General features: G+C 43.5%; 10 non-coding genes across 10 annotated transcripts; all 10 read left to right on the plus strand.

Moving 5' to 3' along the window:
- Window positions 1–8,379: 8,379 nt before the first annotated feature.
- Window positions 8,380–8,498, plus strand: LOC147286060 (5S ribosomal RNA). Its single transcript, XR_015122142.1, has one exon. It is a non-coding gene; the product is annotated as a 5S ribosomal RNA (ribosomal RNA).
- Window positions 8,499–8,915: 417 nt separating this feature from the next.
- LOC147286061 (5S ribosomal RNA) lies at window positions 8,916–9,034 on the plus strand. Its single transcript, XR_015122153.1, has one exon. It is a non-coding gene; the product is annotated as a 5S ribosomal RNA (ribosomal RNA).
- A 420-nt stretch (window positions 9,035–9,454) lies between these two features.
- LOC147286062 (5S ribosomal RNA) lies at window positions 9,455–9,573 on the plus strand. Its single transcript, XR_015122164.1, has one exon. It is a non-coding gene; the product is annotated as a 5S ribosomal RNA (ribosomal RNA).
- A 418-nt stretch (window positions 9,574–9,991) lies between these two features.
- Window positions 9,992–10,110, plus strand: LOC147286063 (5S ribosomal RNA). Its single transcript, XR_015122174.1, has one exon. It is a non-coding gene; the product is annotated as a 5S ribosomal RNA (ribosomal RNA).
- A 420-nt stretch (window positions 10,111–10,530) lies between these two features.
- On the plus strand, window positions 10,531–10,649 carry LOC147286064 (5S ribosomal RNA). The gene has a single exon (XR_015122184.1). It is a non-coding gene; the product is annotated as a 5S ribosomal RNA (ribosomal RNA).
- A 419-nt stretch (window positions 10,650–11,068) lies between these two features.
- On the plus strand, window positions 11,069–11,187 carry LOC147286065 (5S ribosomal RNA). Its single transcript, XR_015122194.1, has one exon. It is a non-coding gene; the product is annotated as a 5S ribosomal RNA (ribosomal RNA).
- A 419-nt stretch (window positions 11,188–11,606) lies between these two features.
- On the plus strand, window positions 11,607–11,725 carry LOC147286066 (5S ribosomal RNA). The gene has a single exon (XR_015122122.1). It is a non-coding gene; the product is annotated as a 5S ribosomal RNA (ribosomal RNA).
- Window positions 11,726–12,144: 419 nt separating this feature from the next.
- Window positions 12,145–12,263, plus strand: LOC147286067 (5S ribosomal RNA). Its single transcript, XR_015122137.1, has one exon. It is a non-coding gene; the product is annotated as a 5S ribosomal RNA (ribosomal RNA).
- Window positions 12,264–12,682: 419 nt separating this feature from the next.
- LOC147286068 (5S ribosomal RNA) lies at window positions 12,683–12,801 on the plus strand. The gene has a single exon (XR_015122200.1). It is a non-coding gene; the product is annotated as a 5S ribosomal RNA (ribosomal RNA).
- A 418-nt stretch (window positions 12,802–13,219) lies between these two features.
- LOC147286069 (5S ribosomal RNA) lies at window positions 13,220–13,338 on the plus strand. The gene has a single exon (XR_015122201.1). It is a non-coding gene; the product is annotated as a 5S ribosomal RNA (ribosomal RNA).
- Window positions 13,339–13,560: the final 222 nt, after the last annotated feature.

Genomic DNA, 13,560 nt, shown 5'->3' on the forward strand with positions numbered 1-13,560 from the left:
TTTAGGTTCAAAAGTGAATGATAGAAACTAGTCTAGTTCATACCAAAATAAATCAAAAACCTCAAAAGAGAATAACAATTGGAAAGACAAAAATCAAAAAGACAAATGGAAGAACAACTCTGAGGCTTACGTGGAAAAGAAGAATTTTACTCAAAATTCTGAAGGTAGAAAGTGCATTATCTGCAATAGAAAAAGTCATGAAGAAACTGATTGTTAGTTCAAAGGAAAGGCTAAATGTTACAATTTTGACAAGTTTTGCCATGTTCAAAAAGATTGCAGGCTCAAGAAAAAACAACAAGCCAACTTCACAGAAGAAAAAGGTGGAGATGGAAACATGTTCTATGCTTGTCTGGCTGCAACTGAAGATAAAAATGAACATGTTTGGTTTGTTGATAGTGGCTGCAACAATCACATGACTGGAGATAGAAGTATCTTTGTAGACTTTGATACCTCTGTGAGTTCAAGAGTGAAGATGGGAAATGATGATCTTGTTGATGCTAAAGGCAAGGGAACCCTATCCATTGAGACAAGAAAAGGAAGGAAGATGATTCAAGATGTGTTGTTGGTTCCTAAATTAGACCAAAATATGCTAAGTGTTGGTCAACTACTACAAAATGGTTATGGAGTTCACTTTGATGACAATTGCTGCAAGATTTATGCAAGAAGAGATTCGAATGAAAATAGAAGCTTCCCTCTTACGTTCAAGTATTCAGCAAATGTCACTAATGCATCACTCTTATCAGAATTCCAAAGATTTAATCCTCCAACCTCTTTACATGCAAAGTGAAAAGCAGAATTTCAGAACTCATTTGTTCCTTACTTGCTTACCTTGTACTTAGAAAGCTTGAGTTTTGTGAAGCTTGTTTTACTGTTTTTGTTGGATTTTGGAATTTAAAATACTGTAAAATTTGCTTGTGTTGTGTTGGGGCCAAACGAATTGAAAGAAGGCTGGTAGTTGAATAGATTCAAAAGCCTATTTTCTAAAGTAGACTCCAAAGAAAGAAGTAGAGATCACTAACCTATTTTGTTTTGTTAGCTAGTGCAAACTTCTAGTGAGAACTAGGATAAGTAACATGAAAAATATGATAGGAACTTAGAGATGGAATGTTTAAATTTATAGAACTAACTCCTGGAGTTAAAACAAGCAAGTAGTCTCAATCCATGAGTAATTCATTTACTTCAGAGAAGATAATTAAAAAAATCTCAGACATGGAACCAATTTTATAGGTTTTCTACTATTATATATATGTATAAATGAAAGAGAAGGGTTGTAGACATTTGGAGGAGTTGGGTCGGAGGTGTAGGTGTAAACTCAGGCACCCGAGTTCGACTCTCCAGTTCAACCCTTAGAGCTAGCCAGGCAGCAAGGGAGGTAAAATTATTTGTGTATCACCTAGGCCCGACGTGGATTGCCTGTCTTTGACCGGCCCAAAGGATTAGTCTGGTGCGCGAAAACTTACCCAAGACACCCTTGGTTACCAAGAAAAACAGAGAAGGGCTGTAAACATTTGTTTGTTTGAAATCACATAAATAAGCTAGATCAAAATGGATTAGTGATAGATTAATAGTTCTTGTAGTTAAGAACAGGTTGGCCACTTTAGTAAGATAAATAATAGCTTTTATCATTGTTATTTTCTTTTCTATCAACTCGTCCTCTAATCAGTGCAAATTGTGTGGACAGAGACTTGGACTATAATTGCTTGGTAATGCATAGTTCCTATTCTAACTTACAAGTTGGTGCTGCCTATTTTGTGACTTTGTTAGTAAAAGGCCTTGGCTGCTACTAGCATAATAAGGGTACTTAACAAGAATTGAGTACAACATGGCCAAAAAAAAAAAAAACAAGAATTGAGTACAAAACACACTTGCACAACAAATTACATAACTAAATACGTAATGACAAGGTAAACACGCACAGCATAGGATAAAATTAAATACTAGATCATTTTTTATTCTCTTGGTTTTTTAGGATCGTGATATAATCTATAAGATTAATTCCTTGTTCTGTCTTACTCTCTGAATGATTTTATTACCATGGACGAGAATACATACTGCCTATTGTCAAAATGTGTTTAGGGTTTAATAATTTCAGCATATTTCATTAATCATATAAAAGAGGTATTTATACCTGTACAAGTGAGGGTCTAAATAGCAAATACATCTATTCCTATAATTACAAGAAAACCCATATAAACTAGGAATTTAACACTCCCCCTCAAGTTGGTGCATAAACATCACACATGCCCAACTTGATAAGTGAACAATCAAATATCCTACTCGACACAGCCTTGGTAAGAACATCTGCCAGCTGGTCTTCAGATTTCACAAAAGGGAAATCAACAATCTTAGCCTCTAATTTCTCCTTAATGAAATGACGATCAATTTCCACATGCTTCGTACGATCGTGTTGAACCGGATTATGAGCAATCTCAATCGCAGATTTATTATCACAAAATAACTTCATAGCGACCTTGGGTTTATACCCCAAATCTATCAACAACCTCCTCAGCCATAGGAGCTCACAAATACCATTTGCCATACCTCGATACTCCGCTTCTGCACTGGATCTAGACACCACCTGTTGTTTCTTACTTCGCCAAGTAACTAAATTACCACCAACAAAGGTGAAATACCCAGCTGTAGACCTTCTATCATCTGCTGATCCTGCCCAATCAGCATCTGTAAATCCAATAACATCCAAATGGTCATGTTTACTAAATAACAACCCTTTACCTGGTGCGAATTTCAGATACCTCAAGATACGCTCAACTCCATCCATATGTAATTTTCGTGGGTCATGCATGAACTGACTCACCACATTAACAGCATAGGCAATGTCCGGTCGAGTGTGAGCTAGATAAATTAATCTCCCCACAAGTCTCTAATATCTTCCTCTGTCAGTCGGAGCAGAATTGTAGCTCTCAAACAACTTATGGTTCTGCTCAATAGGAGTTGCAGCAGGCTTACAAACAAGCATACCTGTTTCTGTTAAGAGATCAAGAACATACTTTCTCTGGGACAAAAAAATACCATGTGAAGATCTCGCTACTTCAATCCCAAGGAAATACTTCAGGTTACCTAATTCTTTCATCTCAAACTCAGAAGCCAGGTACGTTTGTAGCGAGGTCATCTCCTCCTGATCATCTCCTGTCAAAACCATATCATCCACATATATAATGAGTACAGTACGCTTGTTACCTCTTCGTTTAATGAATAGTGTATGGTCTGAATTACTTTGTTTATAGCCTGCAGCCTTCATAGACTTGGAGAACCGTCCAAACCAGGCTCTTGGTGATTGCTTCAGGCCATACAATGCCTTTCTTAGTCTGCACACCATACCAGACTGTTCTAGTTTAGGAATTCCAGGAGGAGGATCCATATAGACCTCTTCTTCAAGATCGCCATGCAAGAATGCATTCTTGACATCAAACTGAAGAAGAGGCCACTCCATATTAACAGCTAGAGACAGCAACACCCTCACAGTATTCAGCTTTGCTACTGGAGCAAATGTCTCCTGATAGTCAACTCCATAAGACTGAGTGTACCCCTTGGCAACCAAACGAGCTTTATACCTCTCTATGGAACCATCAGCTCTATGTTTAACCGCATAGACCCATCTGCATCCCACAGGTTTCTTCCCTTTAGGTAACTGAACCAACTCCCAAGTCCTATTTTTCAGCAATGCCTCCATTTCTTCTGCCATTGCCTTAGTCCATCTTGAATCTGCTAAAGCATCCTGCAAATTTCTTGGGACATATACAGAAGATAATTGATGCACAAATGACTTATATGACTCTGATAGCCTATGCGAAGACATATGACTATTTATAGAGTATTTGGCTTTGACGTTAGGATCTGGTTCATAAGATGTAGGTGGAATACCTCGGGTTGACCTATGTGGAAGCTTATACCTAGAGGTGTCAGGCTCAGACTCAGATTGGATACTCAAATCATCAGAAAAAGAAGGGGAAATAGGATGTACCTCATGAGACATCTCTGGAGAAGATTGTATCAGTGGTGAAGTATGAGGACTGAGAGTTGTACTATCATCAAACAAACCTCCAACAACTGAGGAGTCAGAACGATCACTGCTGTCACACTGCACCACCGAGTCTGTAGGTAAGCAGGATTGATCTACCAGAGGAGGTATGTCACCCACCGTACCCACTGAGCGCTCGATACTACCTTGCTCGTCCTTTTCTTCCTGTAACCTGAAAACATTGAAAAACTCCATATCTATGGCATTCGACCCTTCACCAACGTTCTCCCCCTGAAGGGAAGATGCAGAACACTCATAAAAAAATTGTTCCTCATGAAATGTAACATCCATAGATACATAGAACCGTCGAGACGGAGGATGATAGCACTTGTATCCTTTAGTAGCACGACCATAGCCAACAAATACACATTTCAAAGCTCGGGGCTCCAATTTGGTACGTTGATGCCCATGTAAATGAACATACACAACGCAGCCAAACACTCGAGGTTCCAAATGCAAAATAGACGGAAGCTCACAAGAAGCAGCAAGGACATCCAATGGGCGCCAAAAATCGAGAACACTAGATGGAGTGCGGTTAATTAAGTACACGGCTGAGCTAAGGGCATCACCCCATAAGAAAGTCGGTACCCGACCGCCAATCAACAATGATCGAGCAACCTCTAATAAGTGTCTATTCTTCCGTTCAGCCACCCCATTCTGTTGGGGAGAATAATAACAAGATGTCTGATGGATAATGCCATGTAAACCAAAGTAATCTGTCAATCCTTTGTTAACATATTCGCCGCCATTATCAGAGCGGAGAATACGAATCGAATGATTGAACTGAGTTCTCACCATCTTATGAAACAATTGGAATACTCCACATACATCACTTTTATTATGAAGAAAATAAATCCAGGTCATACGCGTGCAATCATCGATGAATGTGACAAACCATCGAACACCATTACAAGTAGAAAGAGGGGCAGGTCCCCAAACATCAGAGTGAACCAAACCAAAAGGAATTCCACATTTATTATCATTAGAAGAAAACACTATTCGGTGACTCTTAGCCAACACACAAGTTTCACATTGGAAATCCTGGAAATTACAACCACGAAACAATGAGGGAAATAACCGCCTTAGATAACTAAATGAAGGATGACCCAACCGCTGATGCCAGAGCCAGATCTTCTTCTTATTTGCAACTAACTGAGTACCCCTAACATGATGAGCCTGACTGACACCATCCAGACCCAAAGTATCACCATCCAGATAGTACAAGTCCCCATCTCTTCTACCACTGCCAATCCTCTCCTTGGTATGAATATCCTGAAAAATACAGTGAGTAGGAAAGAAAACAACAACGCAACCACGAGAAGCAGTTAGTTGACTAACAGACAATAAATTGCAGTTTAAGGACGAAACAAACAAGGTATTAAACAAGGTAAGAGACGAAACAGACACAGTGCCAATGCCAAGGACTGGAGAAGACACACCATTGGCATTAGTGATGAATGGTTTGGGACTACTAGATGACAAGGATTGGAATGCATATCTATCACAAGTCATATGATCGGTGGCACCTGTGTCAATTATCCATGTATTTGTACAAGAATTAGCAGGAGTACGCAAAGCACAATAAGATATACCTGACTTAGCAGCAAAAACAGAAGTATTGACCAAATTTCCCTTAGGAGCCGGTTGGGTAGCCTTAAAAGGAGAGTCCCCTGGAGATGCCTTCATGCCTTTCGGATGCCATTCCGGATACCCATGAAGTTGAAAACACTTCTCCACCACATGATTGGTACCATTACAATGAGTACATTTCCGAGTCTCATTCTTTCTAGAACCGAACCGGTTACCACTCGAGGGTCTGGCCACCATGGCCATACTAGTATTAGTAGGACCACCAAGCATGACATCCTGGCGATTAGCTTCAGCACACACTGTAGCATAAGCAGTACGAAGATCAGGCAGAGGAGAGGTAGCAAGAATCCTTCCTCTAACACTATCCAAATGCGAATCAAGGCCAGCCAGAAAAACATATAGCCGATTAGCACTAACAATATCATTATACAACCCAATATCTCGCGAACATTCCATAGGACAAGGTTGAATTGCATCCACCTCCTGCCAAAGTTTCTGCAATATACCATAATATTCAATAATAGTTCGACCATTTTGACGAGTGGAAATAACCTGACAATGGAGTGAATAAGCCTTGGAACCATCCTGACTCACAGAATACTGCCTCTTGAGAGCGTCTCATATCTCCTTGGCTGTCGCCATACGAATAAACAATGAACGCACATCTTTGGTCATTGCATCCAAGAGCCAAGACTTAACCATGCAATTTTCATCTTCCCAGGCCTCAAATTCAGGTGAATCACGATCCGTAGGCATAGGATGTGAACCTGAAACTAAACCCCAGCGCTTCCGGCCGCGAATCTTATTCTGTGCATTTAAAGCCCATTCACCATAATTTGTGCCATCAAGCTTTTCTGGTGTGATTACTGAGTCATTAAAAGTAACCGGAGGAAGTGTAGGAGGTGTACTCAATTCAGCCTTCTTGCCATCAGTCTTGGAAGAGTCGGCCATGATACTCAAAAACAAAAAAACTTAGACCAAGAAACGGATTTGTAGCAGCGGAACAAGTCAGAGAGCAGGTGTCACGCAGCAGCACAAAGCACACAAAGCAGGTGTCAATTCATCCCAGCAGCCACACCATGTCACGCAGCAAAGTGATGTGAAGGACCAGTTAGTGCTGCAAGTAGGAAGATTGACACGCAGCAACAAGGTGTCAAGCAACAAGATGTCACGCAGCAGCCAGAGAAAAACGCACACAGCAGTAGCACAAAGGATCGGCGTCAGAAAAAAACGGCGGCGCAGCAAAAGAGGACGGCGGCGCAGAAAGGGAAGAGGAACGGCGTCTGGGCAGCGGCGTTGCACACAGGAAGTTGACGGTGCACTGGCGGACTCGGCGTCGTCTCTGCACACGTCGGCAACCTCTGGATGCAAGCAGAACGACGGCCGGCGACAGCAGCGGCGGCGTCGTCGTCAACCTCTGGGCTGATCAACCTCTGCGTCGTCTCAGCAGCGGCGGACAGAAAGTCACGCAAGAACCAAAAAATAATCCCAGCACTCAGCAACAATTCAACTAACTGAGCACGCAAGGAACAATAAAACAGATCAAGATCAACCCTAACACACCACCAAAAACCTAAATCTGATGAATAGGAGTTTGGGTGGCTCTGATACCATGTCAAAATGTGTTTAGGGTTTAATAATTTCAGCATATTTCATTAATCATATAAAAGAGGTATTTATACCTGTACAAGTGAGGGTCTAAATAGCAAATACATCTATTCCTATAATTACAAGAAAACCCATATAAACTAGGAATTTAACACCTATATCTCATCACATGACTTTCACATTGCATTCAAATGCATACATCAATGTTTAAATTGAATTGATGATTCTAATGAAATTGAACGGTTTAGACCTTTCTAATTTGAGACGAAATGACATATTTTGATTTGACATTGGATTCGATTCCCTAAACTGATGTGGGTTACCCAGAGTACACACTTTTTCTATTATGATGGGGGTTTGATTACATGCTGGCCTCAAAGAATAAATTCAATAGCACATCTCACTACCCAATTCTTATAATTTGTTTAGGCTAGCAAATGTAGGGCAGTTGACAAGGTAACTTATCCATTTGGAGGACCACTGTTTGTGACCATAAGTTACACTTCCATAAACTTTATCAAGCACATGCAAATTCTTAATTAGCATTAAATGGATACTAAACTGTTGAGATATGAATCTCCTGCTATGAGATTAAATTTAATTCATATCAATGTATGTTGAATGATTTGATCTTTTCCTGGTATGAATGCAAAACTCGGTGTTTCAATACTAATATTACATAGTAAACGGCCCGCATTGTATTGAATTATTTATTTCAGCTTGTTGAGCACAAATTTGGAAATTAGGCACTCGGTGTCCGATTTTTGCGCACCATACCTCTTTAGAAAGGGAACGACAAAACAAACTCAAGTCACAGCCACAGGCGGTGAGGTAAGGCAGATTTTGGTCAAATAAGACCGTTTACTAGGCCGAATTAGCGTTTTTTGTTTTTTTTTTTTTTTTTCGGATGTTTGGGCAATTTTGTAATTTTCATCTATTGCGCGCTTTAATTGTCATTTCTCTTTTTCTGAAGGTCGTTGGCGTACGAAAATGGCCTTAAGATATTCTGTTTCGGATCCCGCGGCATCGGTCGAAGTGGTGGCGCTCCATCTTACGCAGAGGCTCCTGCAAAATGGGGCCGTATCTATGCCTCTCGCGGCATGGCGGAAACCTTTATATACGGTGACGACGTATAAGCTTACGGGTGCGATCATACCAGCACTAATGCACCGGATCCCATCAGAACTCCGCAGTTAAGCGTGCTTGGGCGAGAGTAGTACTAGGATGGGTGACCTCCTGGGAAGTCCTCGTGTTGCACCCCTATCTTTTTGCATTTTTGGCTTCCAAGCTGTTGCCTGTTTCTTTATTTTATCCCCAGGGCGGAGGGGGGGCGCGTAGGACGGACGACGAAGCCACAGGCGGTGAGGTAAGGCAGATTTTGGTCAAATAAGACCGTTTACTAGGCCGAATTAGCGTTTTTTGTTTTTTGTTTTTTTTTTTCGGATGTTTGGGCAATTTTGTAATTTTCATCTATTGCGCGCTTTAATTGTCATTTCTCTTTTTCTGAAGGTCGTTGGCGTACGAAAATGGCCTTAAGATATTCTGTTTCGGATCCCGCGGCATCGGTCGAAGTGGTGGCGCTCCATCTTACGCAGAGGCTCCTGCAAAATGGGGCCGTATCTATGCCTCTCGCGGCATGGCGGAAACCTTTATATACGGTGACGACGTATAAGCTTACGGGTGCGATCATACCAGCACTAATGCACCGGATCCCATCAGAACTCCGCAGTTAAGCGTGCTTGGGCGAGAGTAGTACTAGGATGGGTGACCTCCTGGGAAGTCCTCGTGTTGCACCCCTATCTTTTTGCATTTTTGGCTTCCAAGCTGTTGCCTGTTTCTTTATTTTATCCCCAGGGCGGAGGGGGGGCGCGTAGGACGGACGACGAAGCCACAGGCGGTGAGGTAAGGCAGATTTTGGTCAAATAAGACCGTTTACTAGGCCGAATTAGCGTTTTTTGTTTTTTGTTTTTTTTTTTTTTCGGATGTTTGGGCAATTTTGTAATTTTCATCTATTGCGCGCTTTAATTGTCATTTCTCTTTTTCTGAAGGTCGTTGGCGTACGAAAATGGCCTTAAGATATTCTGTTTCGGATCCCGCGGCATCGGTCGAAGTGGTGGCGCTCCATCTTACGCAGAGGCTCCTGCAAAATGGGGCCGTATCTATGCCTCTCGCGGCATGGCGGAAACCTTTATATACGGTGACGACGTATAAGCTTACGGGTGCGATCATACCAGCACTAATGCACCGGATCCCATCAGAACTCCGCAGTTAAGCGTGCTTGGGCGAGAGTAGTACTAGGATGGGTGACCTCCTGGGAAGTCCTCGTGTTGCACCCCTATCTTTTTGCATTTTTGGCTTCCAAGCTGTTGCCTGTTTCTTTATTTTATCCCCAGGGCGGAGGGGGGGCGCGTAGGACGGACGACGAAGCCACAGGCGGTGAGGTAAGGCAGATTTTGGTCAAATAAGACCGTTTACTAGGCCGAATTAGCGTTTTTTGTTTTTTGTTTTTTTTTTTTCGGATGTTTGGGCAATTTTGTAATTTTCATCTATTGCGCGCTTTAATTGTCATTTCTCTTTTTCTGAAGGTCGTTGGCGTACGAAAATGGCCTTAAGATATTCTGTTTCGGATCCCGCGGCATCGGTCGAAGTGGTGGCGCTCCATCTTACGCAGAGGCTCCTGCAAAATGGGGCCGTATCTATGCCTCTCGCGGCATGGCGGAAACCTTTATATACGGTGACGACGTATAAGCTTACGGGTGCGATCATACCAGCACTAATGCACCGGATCCCATCAGAACTCCGCAGTTAAGCGTGCTTGGGCGAGAGTAGTACTAGGATGGGTGACCTCCTGGGAAGTCCTCGTGTTGCACCCCTATCTTTTTGCATTTTTGGCTTCCAAGCTGTTGCCTGTTTCTTTATTTTATCCCCAGGGCGGAGGGGGGGCGCGTAGGACGGACGACGAAGCCACAGGCGGTGAGGTAAGGCAGATTTTGGTCAAATAAGACCGTTTACTAGGCCGAATTAGCGTTTTTTGTTTTTTTTTTTTTTTTTTTTTCGGATGTTTGGGCAATTTTGTAATTTTCATCTATTGCGCGCTTTAATTGTCATTTCTCTTTTTCTGAAGGTCGTTGTCGTACGAAAATGGCCTTAAGATATTCTGTTTCGGATCCCGCGGCATCGGTCGAAGTGGTGGCGCTCCATCTTACGCAGAGGCTCCTGCAAAATGGGGCCGTATCTATGCCTCTCGCGGCATGGCGGAAACCTTTATATACGGTGACGACGTATAAGCTTACGGGTGCGATCATACCAGCACTAATGCACCGGATCCCATCAGAACTCCGCAGTTAAGCGTGCTTGGGCGAGAGTAGTACTAGGATGGGTGACCTCCTGGGAAGTCCTCGTGTTGCACCCCTATCTTTTTGCATTTTTGGCTTCCAAGCTGTTGCCTGTTTCTTTATTTTATCCCCAGGGCGGAGGGGGGGCGCGTAGGACGGACGACGAAGCCACAGGCGGTGAGGTAAGGCAGATTTTGGTCAAATAAGACCGTTTACTAGGCCGAATTAGCGTTTTTTGTTTTTTTTTTTTTTTTTTTTCGGATGTTTGGGCAATTTTGTAATTTTCATCTATTGCGCGCTTTAATTGTCATTTCTCTTTTTCTGAAGGTCGTTGGCGTACGAAAATGGCCTTAAGATATTCTGTTTCGGATCCCGCGGCATCGGTCGAAGTGGTGGCGCTCCATCTTACGCAGAGGCTCCTGCAAAATGGGGCCGTATCTATGCCTCTCGCGGCATGGCGGAAACCTTTATATACGGTGACGACGTATAAGCTTACGGGTGCGATCATACCAGCACTAATGCACCGGATCCCATCAGAACTCCGCAGTTAAGCGTGCTTGGGCGAGAGTAGTACTAGGATGGGTGACCTCCTGGGAAGTCCTCGTGTTGCACCCCTATCTTTTTGCATTTTTGGCTTCCAAGCTGTTGCCTGTTTCTTTATTTTATCCCCAGGGCGGAGGGGGGGCGCGTAGGACGGACGACGAAGCCACAGGCGGTGAGGTAAGGCAGATTTTGGTCAAATAAGACCGTTTACTAGGCCGAATTAGCGTTTTTTGTTTTTTTTTTTTTTTTTTTTCGGATGTTTGGGCAATTTTGTAATTTTCATCTATTGCGCGCTTTAATTGTCATTTCTCTTTTTCTGAAGGTCGTTGGCGTACGAAAATGGCCTTAAGATATTCTGTTTCGGATCCCGCGGCATCGGTCGAAGTGGTGGCGCTCCATCTTACGCAGAGGCTCCTGCAAAATGGGGCCGTATCTATGCCTCTCGCGGCATGGCGGAAACCTTTATATACGGTGACGACGTATAAGCTTATTGGTGCGATCATACCAGCACTAATGCACCGGATCCCATCAGAACTCCGCAGTTAAGCGTGCTTGGGCGAGAGTAGTACTAGGATGGGTGACCTCCTGGGAAGTCCTCGTGTTGCACCCCTATCTTTTTGCATTTTTGGCTTCCAAGCTGTTGCCTGTTTCTTTATTTTATCCCCAGGGCGGAGGGGGGGCGCGTAGGACGGACGACGAAGCCACAGGCGGTGAGGTAAGGCAGATTTTGGTCAAATAAGACCGTTTACTAGGCCGAATTAGCGTTTTTTGTTTTTTTTTTTTTTTTTTTTCGGATGTTTGGGCAATTTTGTAATTTTCATCTATTGCGCGCTTTAATTGTCATTTCTCTTTTTCTGAAGGTCGTTGGCGTACGAAAATGGCCTTAAGATATTCTGTTTCGGATCCCGCGGCATCGGTCGAAGTGGTGGCGCTCCATCTTACGCAGAGGCTCCTGCAAAATGGGGCCGTATCTATGCCTCTCGCGGCATGGCGGAAACCTTTATATACGGTGACGACGTATAAGCTTACGGGTGCGATCATACCAGCACTAATGCACCGGATCCCATCAGAACTTCGCAGATAAGCGTGCTTGGGCGAGAGTAGTACTAGGATGGGTGACCTCCTGGGAAGTCCTCGTGTTGCACCCCTATCTTTTTGCATTTTTGGCTTCCAAGCTGTTGCCTGTTTCTTTATTTTATCCCCAGGGCGGAGGGGGGGCGCGTAGGACGGACGACGAAGCCACAGGCGGTGAGGTAAGGCAGATTTTGGTCAAATAAGACCGTTTACTAGGCCGAATTAGCGTTTTTTGTTTTTTGTTTTTTTTTTTTTCGGATGTTTGGGCAATTTTGTAATTTTCATCTATTGCGCGCTTTAATTGTCATTTCTCTTTTTCTGAAGGTCGTTGGCGTACGAAAATGGCCTTAAGATATTCTGTTTCGGATCCCGCGGCATCGGTCGAAGTGGTGGCGCTCCATCTTACGCAGAGGCTCCTGCAAAATGGGGCCGTATCTATGCCTCTCGCGGCATGGCGGAAACCTTTATATACGGTGACGACGTATAAGCTTACGGGTGCGATCATACCAGCACTAATGCACCGGATCCCATCAGAACTCCGCAGTTAAGCGTGCTTGGGCGAGAGTAGTACTAGGATGGGTGACCTCCTGGGAAGTCCTCGTGTTGCACCCCTATCTTTTTGCATTTTTGGCTTCCAAGCTGTTGCCTGTTTCTTTATTTTATCCCCAGGGCGGAGGGGGGGCGCGTAGGACGGACGACGAAGCCACAGGCGGTGAGGTAAGGCAGATTTTGGTCAAATAAGACCGTTTACTAGGCCGAATTAGCGTTTTTTGTTTTTTTTTTTTTTTTTTTCGGATGTTTGGGCAATTTTGTAATTTTCATCTATTGCGCGCTTTAATTGTCATTTCTCTTTTTCTGAAGGTCGTTGGCGTACGAAAATGGCCTTAAGATATTCTGTTTCGGATCCCGCGGCATCGGTCGAAGTGGTGGCGCTCCATCTTACGCAGAGGCTCCTGCAAAATGGGGCCGTATCTATGCCTCTAGCGGCATGGCGGAAACCTTTATATACGGTGACGACGTATAAGCTTACGGGTGCGATCATACCAGCACTAATGCACCGGATCCCATCAGAACTCCGCAGTTAAGCGTGCTTGGGCGAGAGTAGTACTAGGATGGGTGACCTCCTGGGAAGTCCTCGTGTTGCACCCCTATCTTTTTGCATTTTTGGCTTCCAAGCTGTTGCCTGTTTCTTTATTTTATCCCCAGGGCGGAGGGGGGGCGCGTAGGACGGACGACGAAGCCACAGGCGGTGAGGTAAGGCAGATTTTGGTCAAATAAGACCGTTTACTAGGCCGAATTAGCGTTTTTTGTTTTTTTTTTTTTTTTTTTTCGGATGTTTGGGCAATTTTGTAATTTTCATCTATTGCGCGC

The sequence above is a fragment of the Dryas octopetala genome, chromosome 4 (genome assembly GCF_963921425.1).
Source record: "Dryas octopetala chromosome 4, drDryOcto1.1, whole genome shotgun sequence".
Lineage (NCBI taxonomy): Eukaryota > Viridiplantae > Streptophyta > Magnoliopsida > Rosales > Rosaceae > Dryas > Dryas octopetala.